At 40.2% G+C, this 12392-nt stretch overlaps 1 pseudogene; it reads left to right on the top strand.

Annotated features, from left to right (window-relative positions):
* The first annotated feature begins 12008 nt into the window (after nt 1-12008).
* On the top strand, nt 12009-12121 carry LOC114649739 (uncharacterized; annotated as a pseudogene).
* The last annotated feature ends 271 nt before the right edge of the window (nt 12122-12392 follow it).

Raw genomic sequence — 12392 nt, 5'->3', positions numbered from 1 at the left:
GATACTGAAGTGCCCAGCCTTGTCATTTACTTGAAGGCAACATTAATAAATGGCTTCCAGGTTCTGAACTACTTCTGGATTGTTGTATATCATCACAACAGTGTCAGAAGAATTTCACTATGTTCTAACAGTGTATGTACTGTGAGACCCGGGTCCGAACACCACCAGACAGACACCGCTTCTTTATAAAAAAATCACACGTTTATTGCTGAAATACACAGTCACACACAGCACACAGTGCTTCCCAGCTCAAACACCTCAATTACGGGCCTTTCTGTCTCAGCCTGTAGGCCGCCTTTCCTCTCTTCATGGGAGCTTCGTCCTGCTCCAACTCCCAACTCTAGCTCTCTGATTGTAGGGAGGCAGCCCCTTTTATTCTCACCCAGACGTGCTCCAGGTGCCTGATGACACTCTTCCGGCAACACTTCCTGGTGTGGCGGAAGTGCTGCCCTTGTATCCGGAAGCACTCCATGCGTCCCTGGAAGGCTCTTTATCCATCTTCTCAGGTATGGTGGAAGTGAATGTTTCCCAGGCTCTCTGAGGCTTGGGGCGCCATCTGGCGGTTTCCATGGACCCCAATGGGCTTGAGCCTCCTTGCTCCTCTCCCGATCCAGGGCGGTTGCCCCCTCGTGGCCCGGAGGACGTAAACACCCCCCTCCCGGTCCTTCCAGGTGTCCCGGCTGGGTCTGTCCTCCAGCCTCCTGTGACAATACCAATAAAGATCTCTAATCTAATCTAATCTAAACTTTATGGAAGTAAATCCATAAGTACATAGGTAGAACATGCAATCATCCACACATACAATGACAGGTAATCACTGCTAAGCCATGCCACCCTGCAGTAAGTATCAGACTTGCATGGCATTTGTTTAAACTGCCACATCTACCTTAAACGATATCTTTATCTGTCAAAGCATTATCAATTGTTTTCTAGAATTTTGCCCCCTTTATTTGCATTCGTGCCCAAATTGGCTGAAGATTTCTTAACATAGTAAAGTGATTTGGTGATCCCTGTTTTTCTGTCTGATGGCCTATTTAATGAAGCAATAAGCAACTTTTAAAGACTTTCAAAAACAAAGCTTTAATAATAAAGCAAACTTTAGCATTTTCATAGTTCATACTATAACAAGTAACATTACCAAACATGTTACAAGATTAGCTTTCAAAGCAAGATGACAGTAAAGCACAATACATGATAATTCAAAATGATAAAGTAGAAGACAAACACTAGAATGATATATTGGAGTGGAGTAGTATTAGCATCAGGATTGTGGATATGTGAGCTAGAAAATGAAATATTCGTGGACACAGACAAAATGAAAATGTATAAAATATAAACAATACAGTATTTGCATCTGTATAATTATAGCACAATACTTTTAAATTTGTAGTTTCCCAGATTCTACTGTATGCAACTTATAAATCATTCCCCTGTGCTCAACATTTTTCTCCTTCTAATCTTAAGATTCATTCTTTTTTTGGCTTTAGTTCACTTGCCATTATGCTGCATTCAATCTTATTTCTAAATTACACATTTTCAGTTATTTTCTCATTTCCTTGTGCCAGTTTCTTGCCTTTTGTATGTGCATATTGAAAGATTCTTTGGTGTGTGACATGTTAAGACATTTGTTTCAGCTTTTTTATATTTAACATAATAAACTCATAGAGGAGAATTATTTTTTCAAGAAATTTAGTGTGGTTACATTGCTTTACATTTAATGATTCTAAACATATGGGAACAATGATACCTCAAACACAAAATATAAATATATTAAATATACTTTTCATATTACCACTTATAGTAATCCCCTCCTACATAAGACAAATACTCTTTTATAGGTACTGAAACACTCTGTGAGCAGTTTAAGCATAGATGCCAATGGTTATTTTCCTCTGCTGGTTTAAAGTAAAACCTGACATTCTAAACACGTGTAAACAGCATAACTAAATGTGTTCTCTTTCTGCTTCAAAATATTTCCCAGCCCAGACTTTCTTACACTGACCAGGGAGCTGAAATACTGAAACACGCTTTGTTTTCTGGACAGCTGTAATGTTGTAGTGATTCAAGCATCTACTAAAGTATTGGACAGATTATAATATGTTTAAAATTCATTCTGCCAGAGTCATTATGGACACTGAGTCTTGGATGGACTATCTCACTGATTTCCAAAAAAAGATTAGCAAAAAAAACCATAATATTTCTGAGAAAATTTCACTGGTCACACACAAAGCCATTCATTCTCTCAGCCTCACTTATCTTTCAGACAAGCTATATCATTATATTATATTGCAGTCTGTGGTCCTGTAAGGAGAAGTTACTCATTGTCCCTGTGATGGGCGGCCATGGCCATTACCTGGCTGGGACACCAACGGAATGGAAAGACCAGGGAAGAGAGGATTGTTGAGGCAGCTCTCCTGGGCAGCTGTGGCACCACGGATTCTCACAGGGTACACTGGGACTTGGAGTGTGGTGCAGCCCTGTTGGGTTCCATGGGGGCCACCAGGAGGAGTGACAGAGCCCTATAGAGGATTTCCACCACACCTTGGAGTGATTCCAGGTAGTATTGATGAGCCACCTGGAACACTCCCAGGACCTGGATAATTGGAGCCACCTCACACCACTCAGGAAGCCAGAGTTGGGAGGAGATGGATGAAGCTTGCCTGAGAGAAAGTGGAGGTGGAAGGACGAACCGAGAGATGGATAGAAGGAAAAGTTTAAAGGACTGTGCTTTATTGTACTGTGGTGTTTTTGGGACTGTGCTTTGGTGAGAAGGAAAGGCTCCCCGATTGTAAATAAATCGTGTGTTGTGTGGCAAACTTGTGTCTGCCTGTTGGTGTTGCGTTAGGGCAGCTATACGCGCCCCAGTGGTCCATATCCCATACACCAAATATTAGTTTGATGTAAACTCTGAAATCAAACAAATTATTAACATTAAATCTTAAAACCAACAATATTTAAGTGGTAAACAATGGGATTATTTTTATGAACAATTATTTTAAATGATGATGTTCTTCTTCTGACTTCTTGTTTTATGTCTGACATAATATACTGTACCTTTGTACAATGGTCATGGCTGTCAAGAAATTTATTTTAAAATACAAAAAAATTAACCATAATAATAACATTAATAATAATAATAATAATATTTGTTGCTGTTACTGTTACTATTATTAGTGGATAATACAGTACAATAGACACTAAAAAAACGTCAAAGCATTAAGAAGCATACAACTCATTAAATCCTTAAACTTTCAGCCTTACTCAAAAAATGCATTTTCAGAAGTTTATATTTTGTTTCGGTTATGGATTTTGAAAGATACTAAGGTCTGTAGTTGGCATTAGAAAAAAACATTTTATGCATCTTATCTTCATAGTTGTGTCTGCGCAGATAAAGGCTAGAAGTCTGAAGTAAAAAGATTACCTTTCCTTGTAGAAACATTTAAGTTTCCTTCTTATCCTCTGCTTTGCTGAACTGTAATTTTGTATCAATCATTTAATACTGTATATTACTTTTATTTTTCATTCAGATTGGAAAGCTGTTTTATTAACTTCAATGCAAAAGTTTTATTTCAGATATTATCACACATTTTTGTAGACATATAGTCATAAACAGGTTTATACAACAAGTCCAAAGTTAATAAATGTGTATGTCACACCATTAAATGTACAGAAAATAAAGAAAATGAAATAATTAGGATAAGATAAGATCTTACAAGAGTAATTAGAACATTGAGTAACAGAACACTGAGTAGGTTGTTGAGTGCACTACTGACTACATCAACTTCTGTATGGACATTGTAGTTACAGTAGGAACAGTACGCTGCTATGCTAACAACAAGCCATGGATGACAAGTGACATCAAGGGCCTTTTGAACCAGAAAAAAGGGCTTTTAAAGGCGGTGATCAGCATGAGCTCAAGCGCGTGCAGAAGGATCTCCGAGTCCAGCTCAGGGAGGCAAAGGAGCAGTACAGGAGAAAGCTGGAGCAGAAGTTGCAGAATAACAGCATGAAGGAAGTGTGGGATGGAATGAAGATCATCACTGGCTGCAGCTCGAAGTGTGGTGCCACCATTGAGAGAGACGTGGAGAGAGCTAACCTGATGAACAACTTCTTTAACAGGTTTGACCACCCTAACCCACTCTCACCTCAGAGTACTGCATCCTCCACCCATCCTTCTGCTCATACCAGCATAGGAGAGAGTTTCCCCCCACCCACAATCACAGCAGCCCAGGTAAGCAGAGAGCTGAGGAGACTTCGGGGCAGCAAAGCAGTGGGTCCAGATGGAGTATTGCCATGACTGCTGAAGGCCTGTGCATTGGAGCTGGGGAGTCCTCTACAGCGTATCTTCAACCTGAGCCTGGAACAGCGGAGATTCCCGAGGCTTTAGAAAACATCTTGCATCACCCCAGTCCAAAAGGTATCACGTCCTGGTGAGCTGAATGACTTCCAGCCTATCGCTCTGATGTCATATGTGATGAAGACCATGGAGCGGCTGCTGCTTTACCACCTGAGGCCACAGGTCCGCCATACCCTCGACCCTCTGCAGTTCACATACCAGGAGAAAGTGGGAGTGGAGGATGCCATCATCTATATGCTACACCGATCCCTCTCCCACTTGGACAGAGGCAGTGGTGCTGTAAGAATTATGTTTCTGGACTTCTCTAGCGCCTATCAATCTGTATAGCATTACGAAAAGATACTTTGTAATGTAGTTTTACAACAACATAGGTTCTTTGACTACACAATATGTACTATATTTATCTATCTAGCATCACACAAGTGAGCATAGAGATATATCACGAGATTGTCTCACACATGTCTGTGTCTGAAAATACTGGGAAGGTTTCGGATGTGACACCAGCACTAGCATTATTTGTTTCCTTTAGAGTAAAGGAGAACAACCCAGAAGCCTAGTAAAGTTATCTCCTCTTTCGCCATCAATAACCCAGCCTTTTTTTCCCAGAGACACAGGTAGTCTGTATTCACTGTGGACCTGACTTCTAAAGAAAACACATCTCTTCATCAATAAGCCTTTTATATAGCTTGAGGAGCTGTCATTACAGTATTTCTGGGACTGTTTTTTTTTTTGTTTATTCAACCACCTGGATAGCTCTTCTTTTCACACTATATATCTACTGTACAGAATATATACACAGTGTACAGTATATATATCATACACTTCATATATACTGTGTATACTCGTGTTTAAGTTCTCCTGCGGATAAGTCGGGGCTTGATTTTACTGTATAATTTCCCGTATTTCAGAATGTCAGTCATATAAGTCGATTGCGGAAAACTCACGCTATTGGCCCAAGAGATTATGATATGCTAATGCCCACCTGAGAGGATAATCATGGAGTACACTACCTTTTTTTCTATGCATTGTGCTTACGTGACCACATGGTAATACCCAAACTATTCCAAAGCAACATTTGCACTGTTTAGTATTTTTTGTATCTCACACCCTCATACACCTTTATTGTAAGAACATCTATGATGGAGCGTTCGATCAGAAAAAAATATAAAGCTTGTTTTAAATTAAAAGTCGTTGAAGTGGCGAAAGAAACTGGTAACTGTGCTGCTGCAAAAAAATGCAATGTGTCTGAGAAACTGGTGAGTGATTGGAGGAAGTAAGACGATGTAAAAAAAAATAATAATAATAATTGTTGTTTTTTTGAACGGGTGTATAAGTAGGCTTCTGATTATATGATTGATTTCCCAGGTTTCAAGACCCGACTTATATGTGAGTATATATGGTACATATACAGTAGTAGATGTGTGTGTATGCACTCACTGAGCAAACTATTAGGAACACTATGCTAATACTTGATTGGACCTCTTTCACCTGTCAAAAACAGCTTCCGTTCTTCATGGCATGGATTCCACAAGATGCTGGAAACATTCCTTTTAATATTCTGGTCCATGTTCACATGAGTGCAAGATACAGTTTTTGTATTTTCATCAGCTGCACAATCATGCTGTGAATCTCCCATTACTTCTACATTCCAAAGGTGTTTTATTAGATTCAGATCTGGTGACAGGGAATGCCACTGAAGAACACTGAACTCATTGTCATGTTCATGAAACTGGTTTGAGATGACTTTTGCTTTGTGACATGATGCATTATCATGCTGGAAGTGGCTATTGGAAAAGGAGTAAATTGTGGTGATGAAAGGATGCACATGGTCAACAATACTTTCAAGTGTTGTATTAATGGTTGCCAAAGAAAACAATCCACACAGCATTACATCACCATCAGCCTGTACTTTTGATACAAAGCAGGTTTGGGTGCATGGATTCATGCTGTTGGTGCCAAATTCGGACATCTTTGTGCCTCAGCAGAAACTGAGGTCCATAAGACCTGTCTTAAGCTATCCAGTTTTAGTGAGCCTCTGCCCACTGCAGTATAAGCTTTCTGTTCTTGGCTGATAGAAGTGGAACTTGATGTGGTCTTCTGCTATTGTAGCCCATCTACCTCAAGCTTCTACATGTTGTGCATTCTAAGATGCTTATCTGCTCACCACAATTGTAATCTGAGTTACCATAGCCTTTCTGTCAGCTTAAACCAGTCTGGCCATTCTCCTCTGACCTCTCTCATCAACAAGGCTTTTCCATCAGAAGAACTGACACTCACTGGATGTTCTTTGTTTTTCGCAACATTCTATATATATATATATATATAAAATACACTCAGTATATACACATCTGGCCCTGAGATGTGTCCAGTTCTGAAAGTTTACTTGGGAGATGGTTCCTACCTTATGCACAGTGCTACCAGGAGAATGTACTGTAGGTTGTAAAAAACAATGGACAAAAAGTATACAGTTGATATATACCAAGCATAATTTGTGACTTTTGCTGTTTTAGCAATATTCACAGGATAAGTAAAATGTGTATGCTATAAGTGTGATGCATTATGTGCTCTTTTAAGTGAAGATTTAAAATGTTCACTTGCTGCATTTTAGATTGTTGCTAGTTTCTTGCATTGCTTCAGATTTAAAGGTCTAGAGCCACATTGATATTTGATCTCATTTCAGCAGGCATGATTAAATGGACACACATCACTTGCTGTGCCACTGTGGGAGAAGCCTGCTGTTCACCTCTGCTGAACTAGTACCTGCTGAGAACTGCAAATACTTGAAATGCCAATCTACCTGATAATGTCTGTAGACTTCATACAGCGTAGAACACACATTAAAAAATAAACATTTTTTCAATTTATGAAACAAAATATTTGCTGTAACTGGATTTGTTTCCTACTTTACATGCATTTGTAGCTGAGTAAAATGGCAAAAACATAAACAAAGATTTTGTATTGTTCTAAAATAAGGTGAAAAAAAATTGTATTCTTCAGTTATAAAAATTCATAGGGTTACAGACTTAAACTATATTTGAGTGGTAAGGCTACATACCTGTAGAATCCAATTTAGGCTAAGGCACTGAACTATAAAGTAAAAGGTCACCAGTTCAATCTTTACCATCAACTCATTGTGTGATCCAGAGTAAGTAATTTAAGCTGTCTCTGATCCAACTGTAAATATATACAGTATAGAGAGTATATCTGTATATTGCATGTATATATACCCTCTTCTGTGCCTGTTGCCCCAGAAGTCAGCTACAGGAATTAATTAATGATTTTACTAGTTTCCATCCATCATGTTTAGATTCACTGTTTCCACCATAACTTTTTTAGGCATCAGTCTTTCTATCAGCTTTCCATGAAGCATTCAGAATGAGTTTCTTCATTGATAGAGGACACCTGTCTCATTTTGTGGACAGGACCCTCAATCCAGCCAGGAGTAGACCTCATAACATCCACTGTTTGTGGAACCCCAATAATAAAACCCACATCCCACTGGTCCTTCTATTCCTCCCCAACATACTCTCTCTCCATGGGTCGTGAAAGAGTACCCAGTTCACTATATTTATAAGAAGGAAAAAGAAATCTGCAAGTTTTGCACTGGTGCACCAATGACTGCTAATGTAAAACAAATCCCTCTATCCCTTTTCCAAACCCATTTCACACCAGTCTACTGAAAGACACACACTCACACAAAGTTAATTTGGGACAGACACAATGAGAATGTACAAACACCACCCAGTGAACCAGCCAGGGATTTAAACCATGATACTGTAAGCAGCAATGCATTGCTAACTTTTAATAAGCACGCTTTTGAAGTTTTATTAAGTAAGAGTTTACTAAGAGTGTGGACATACTTTTATTATTTTATTTTATAATTTTTTTTATTAACTGATATTTTTATTAAGTATGTATATACTGGTGAAGGGCAACTCTAACTTCTGCACCACAGTGCCTATTACATGTAATATGTTACTTAAATTTTAGAGAGCAGCTTTGGGGGCAGCATCTGATATTCACATATTCTTAAAACATACCTGCCACAAAAGTGAGGGATAACTTCATACAAGTATGCAGAAGAGTAATTATGGACATTATTTAAGTAATATCAAAAGTCAACAAGTTACAATATATTGTGGTGGATTGCCGGCATTTTACTCCGGCCCTCACCCCCAGGCCGCCAGGAGGAGCTCTCCCGACAGCATGATCGTGCCCCGAGTTCCAGCAGGGCCTCATGGACTATGTAGTGTTTATACACAGCCCTGCTGGATACCTTGGGGGCCACCGGGAGTCGCTGTAGGGGGGCTAGCGGTCTCTTATGTGCCCTATAACCCGGGAGTGCGTCATCCTCACGTGACAGGAAGGAATGACGTGCTCCCGGGCTGAAGAAAGGACTGTTTACCCTGACCCGGAGGGAATAAGGACTTGTGGGTTTGGCCAGGAACCACTTCCGGGTCAGGGGATATAAAAGGACTGTGGGAAAGCCCAGACACTGAGCTGAGCTGGGAGGTAGGGTGGCGAAGTGTCTGGGCGAGGAGGAAAGAGTGTATTGTTGATTGTTGATTTATATGAGTAGTGTGGAGTGGAGGGTGCTTTGTGCACAGTATAATTGTACAATAAAGAAGAGTTGTACTTTTACATCGTGTTTGGAGTGGTACCTGAGGGTCCGAGAGGTGGAGAAAGGCTTCAACTGCGACAATATACATATGACATAACATTTAGGTGTATTCAGCAACTAAGTTAACAAATAGGTTAAGTTGGAGCATTCAATATTTTTTTACCTCATCCATGAGTCAATCACATTTTTGTTTATTAAATGCAGGTAAATTTCCGTTACAACAAACTGCCAGGAACTTAAAAAATATTTTGTTGTAATGAGATTCTGTATTTGTCACTATAGTGCTTTCCTTAACTTGCGTCCAGGCGTTTGCAATCATTTCAATAGATTCTTTCGCATTCATTTTAATCTTCTCCTGTCTACAGGTTATGCTGACAAGAATTTTTCTCAGCATTTCCATGTGATAATACACTTTCAGGGTGCGAATGATGCCCAAATCCAATGGCTGAAGCGCTGCCGTGCAATTGGGTCAGAGGAATTCAACACAAACCTTATCTAAATGTGGAAGCATGTTGTGGGCAGCACAGTTATCAATAAGATGCCGAATCATCCTTTTCTTCTTCTTCATATTGTGAGGTTTCTGAACTCTTTTGGGGCCCCCCCCCCCCCCCTTTACCCAACGGGAACGTCACGCTGAAGTACGTCCTGAAGCACGATTGCCGCGTCTGTGGAAGATTGTTTGTCTGTTGCAACAGCAGGGCAACAGCAGGCTCCCAGCACTGTAGTGAAGCACCACAGAAGCAAATCCTAAAAGACTGTGGGCACGCTATAAGTCCCTGTCTTACACCCCAATACACAAGGCTGAGTCTCAGTACTTTAGCAAAAACAACTTTATTTAGCTTGAAACAGGAACTGCACAGTTATTTATTGTAGCGGGATCTGCCACTCTTCTATACACAGACACAGCAGTCAAGGAGGGTTGTGGCTAGGTTAGTGGCCAAGTAATCCTGTTCCCTGCATTTACAATGTTCCTGGCATCACCCATCGAGATCTTTTCTGTTTGCTTCAGTGCCGAGCCACAGCAGAGCTGTGAGTCTGCTGTTGCCCCGGCAACAGATACACAGTATTCTACAGAAGCGGTGATTGCACTTTAGGATGCTCTTCGGTGTGTTGTCCACTTGGGGGAGGTCCCAATTAATAGCAATGTTTCTTGATCGAGTATCACTGAACCACATAAAAATGGCTTTTTCTACGTCTTCAAATGCAGCAGTTCTCATACGTTTGCAACCCAAGATTTTTCGTCTTTTTCTGCTAAGTCTTTCAAGAAAGTTGATAGTGTCGATGGCGAAATTCCGAATTCACTGGCAACGTCTTTTTTCTTTTTGCCGCAATTGAGAGCTGCAAAAATGTAAAGGTTCTTTTTCTAATATGAACTGTTATCGTTTTTTCGTGTCTGCTGTTTCTATAGGAGGGTGACAATGAGTTAAATTCCAATGGATTTTTTTCAAATGTTGACGAGCAATAAGCAAAAGGTATCACTGAAAACCACAGGAAACAAAAAAGGCAAAAAAAAAAAAAAGTATGAGGAAAGTTTGAAGAAAGAAATTTTTTTTACAGTGTTTCTGTTTGGGGATCATTGTGTACAACTCAGCTGCGTCCAGAGAACTAAGTGCTCTGTGGATGATTCATTCAAGCATTTCAAGGTCACTTCGTTGTAATGATAGTATCTGCTGAATGTACTTCGTAGTAACGAGATTTCTATAGACTCGTGTCATATGGGGAAACTGTCGGGACCATAAAAATACTTTGTTGTAATGAAAATTTCATTGTAAAGATATTTGTTGTAACGGAATTTTACCTGTATTTTTGTAACCATGAGTCAAGAATAAACTGTGAAGAACAAAGTGTTGCCAACCTGAGCCTTGTGTAATCTTAAAGATGTCAATTCCAGTCTGAAGATAAACACAAAAAGCGTCTCTTCAGGTATGGACAAATCATAATGTGCGCTCAATTTTTTCTGTGTTATACCACTAAGTAATCAGCCCAAGCAATCTGTACTCCTGCTCAATCCTTGCTATTAGTGGCTAGCAAGGTCCGATCTTCTGCCTGCAGATCAATGGCAGGTCCATTTCAAGTGGCTTCTGTAGTATTTGCAAATATCAGGGTCTTATTCTCCCCTGTGATTGTCATGCAGTGTCACACACAGATAATAATCTGAAGAGGTAGGTTTCGCACAACTTGTACACGTATGTAAATTCTGTGCCCCTTGAGGTTTTGCATGAGTTGTAAAGTGCATCTTAAAACATTTACCAAAGTTCAGGGGTATTTTGTATATGATGGGCAAGAAGATCAGGAGATTGCTTGAATTTTTTATGTATATCTGGAACTGGGCACCAGATGCCACTGCCATTTCTTAACCTGTAAGTTAGGTCAGATGCAACCTTATCGTATAATTAATTTGTTCAAACACCATTTAGCTGCAAGTTAATAATGTCGGTTCTTTACTATAATTAAACTGCAGATAATATTGTTTGATGAGTGCAGTCTTATTTATGCTTACAAATTGCTTTCCCATTCCATTTATTTATAAAGAAGTGAGTTTTTTTTGAGATTGATGAGTTCGCAAGTCTGCCAGTGCTTTTCAATTGGAGATTTTCAAAATTGTGCACAATCTGTTTGGGATATCTCCACGAAAGTTGGACTCTCCCTTCAAATTTCTTTCAAGTATAAGTATGCCACATTTCTGCAAAATTTGTCCACAGGGGGATAAGCTGTTTCAGGCAGACTGGCAGACAGACAGACAGACCTACATAGGCTATCACAATATGTGTTTTGTGCATTATATGCGAACACGCCTAAAAAAGTTTGATTTATTTATACACACCATCCAGCTAATATTGTTCCATCCATCCATCCATTTTCCAACCCGCTGAATCCGAACACAGGGTCACGGGGGTCTGCTGGAGCCAATCCCAGCCAACACAGGGCACAAGGCAGGGAACCAATCCTGGGCAGGGTGCCAACCCACCGCAGGACACACACAAACACACCAAGCACACTAGGGCCAATTTAGAATCACCAATCCACTAAATACTTACCTGGCAGGGGAGATACCATGATCACTAAGGTGGTTCTCCCAGGGCGAGGCTCATCCATTGCACTCCGGGTATGCTGACCCCTGCTAAGTTACAAACGCAGCACCCTGAGGCGCTTGTGCTAATCGCTGGAGACTTTAACCATGTGACGCTGGACAAAACATTACCTGCATTCTCCCAGTATGTGGACTGTAACACCCGGGGAAATAAGACTATTGATTTACTGTATGCAAACGTTAAAGACGCATACAGCGCCACCCCGCTGCCTGCGCTTGGGAAAGCAGATCATAACCTGGTTCTGCTTTAGCCTCACTATAAACCAAAAGTGAGAGTCCTACCTGTAACCACACGATCATTCAGGAAGTGGACCCCGGAGGCT

The sequence above is a fragment of the Erpetoichthys calabaricus genome, chromosome 3 (genome assembly GCF_900747795.2).
Source record: "Erpetoichthys calabaricus chromosome 3, fErpCal1.3, whole genome shotgun sequence".
NCBI classification, from domain to species: Eukaryota; Metazoa; Chordata; class Cladistia; order Polypteriformes; family Polypteridae; genus Erpetoichthys; species Erpetoichthys calabaricus.
The sequence above is the reverse complement of the archived record's forward strand: the minus strand, read 5'-3'. Positions and strand labels throughout refer to the sequence as shown.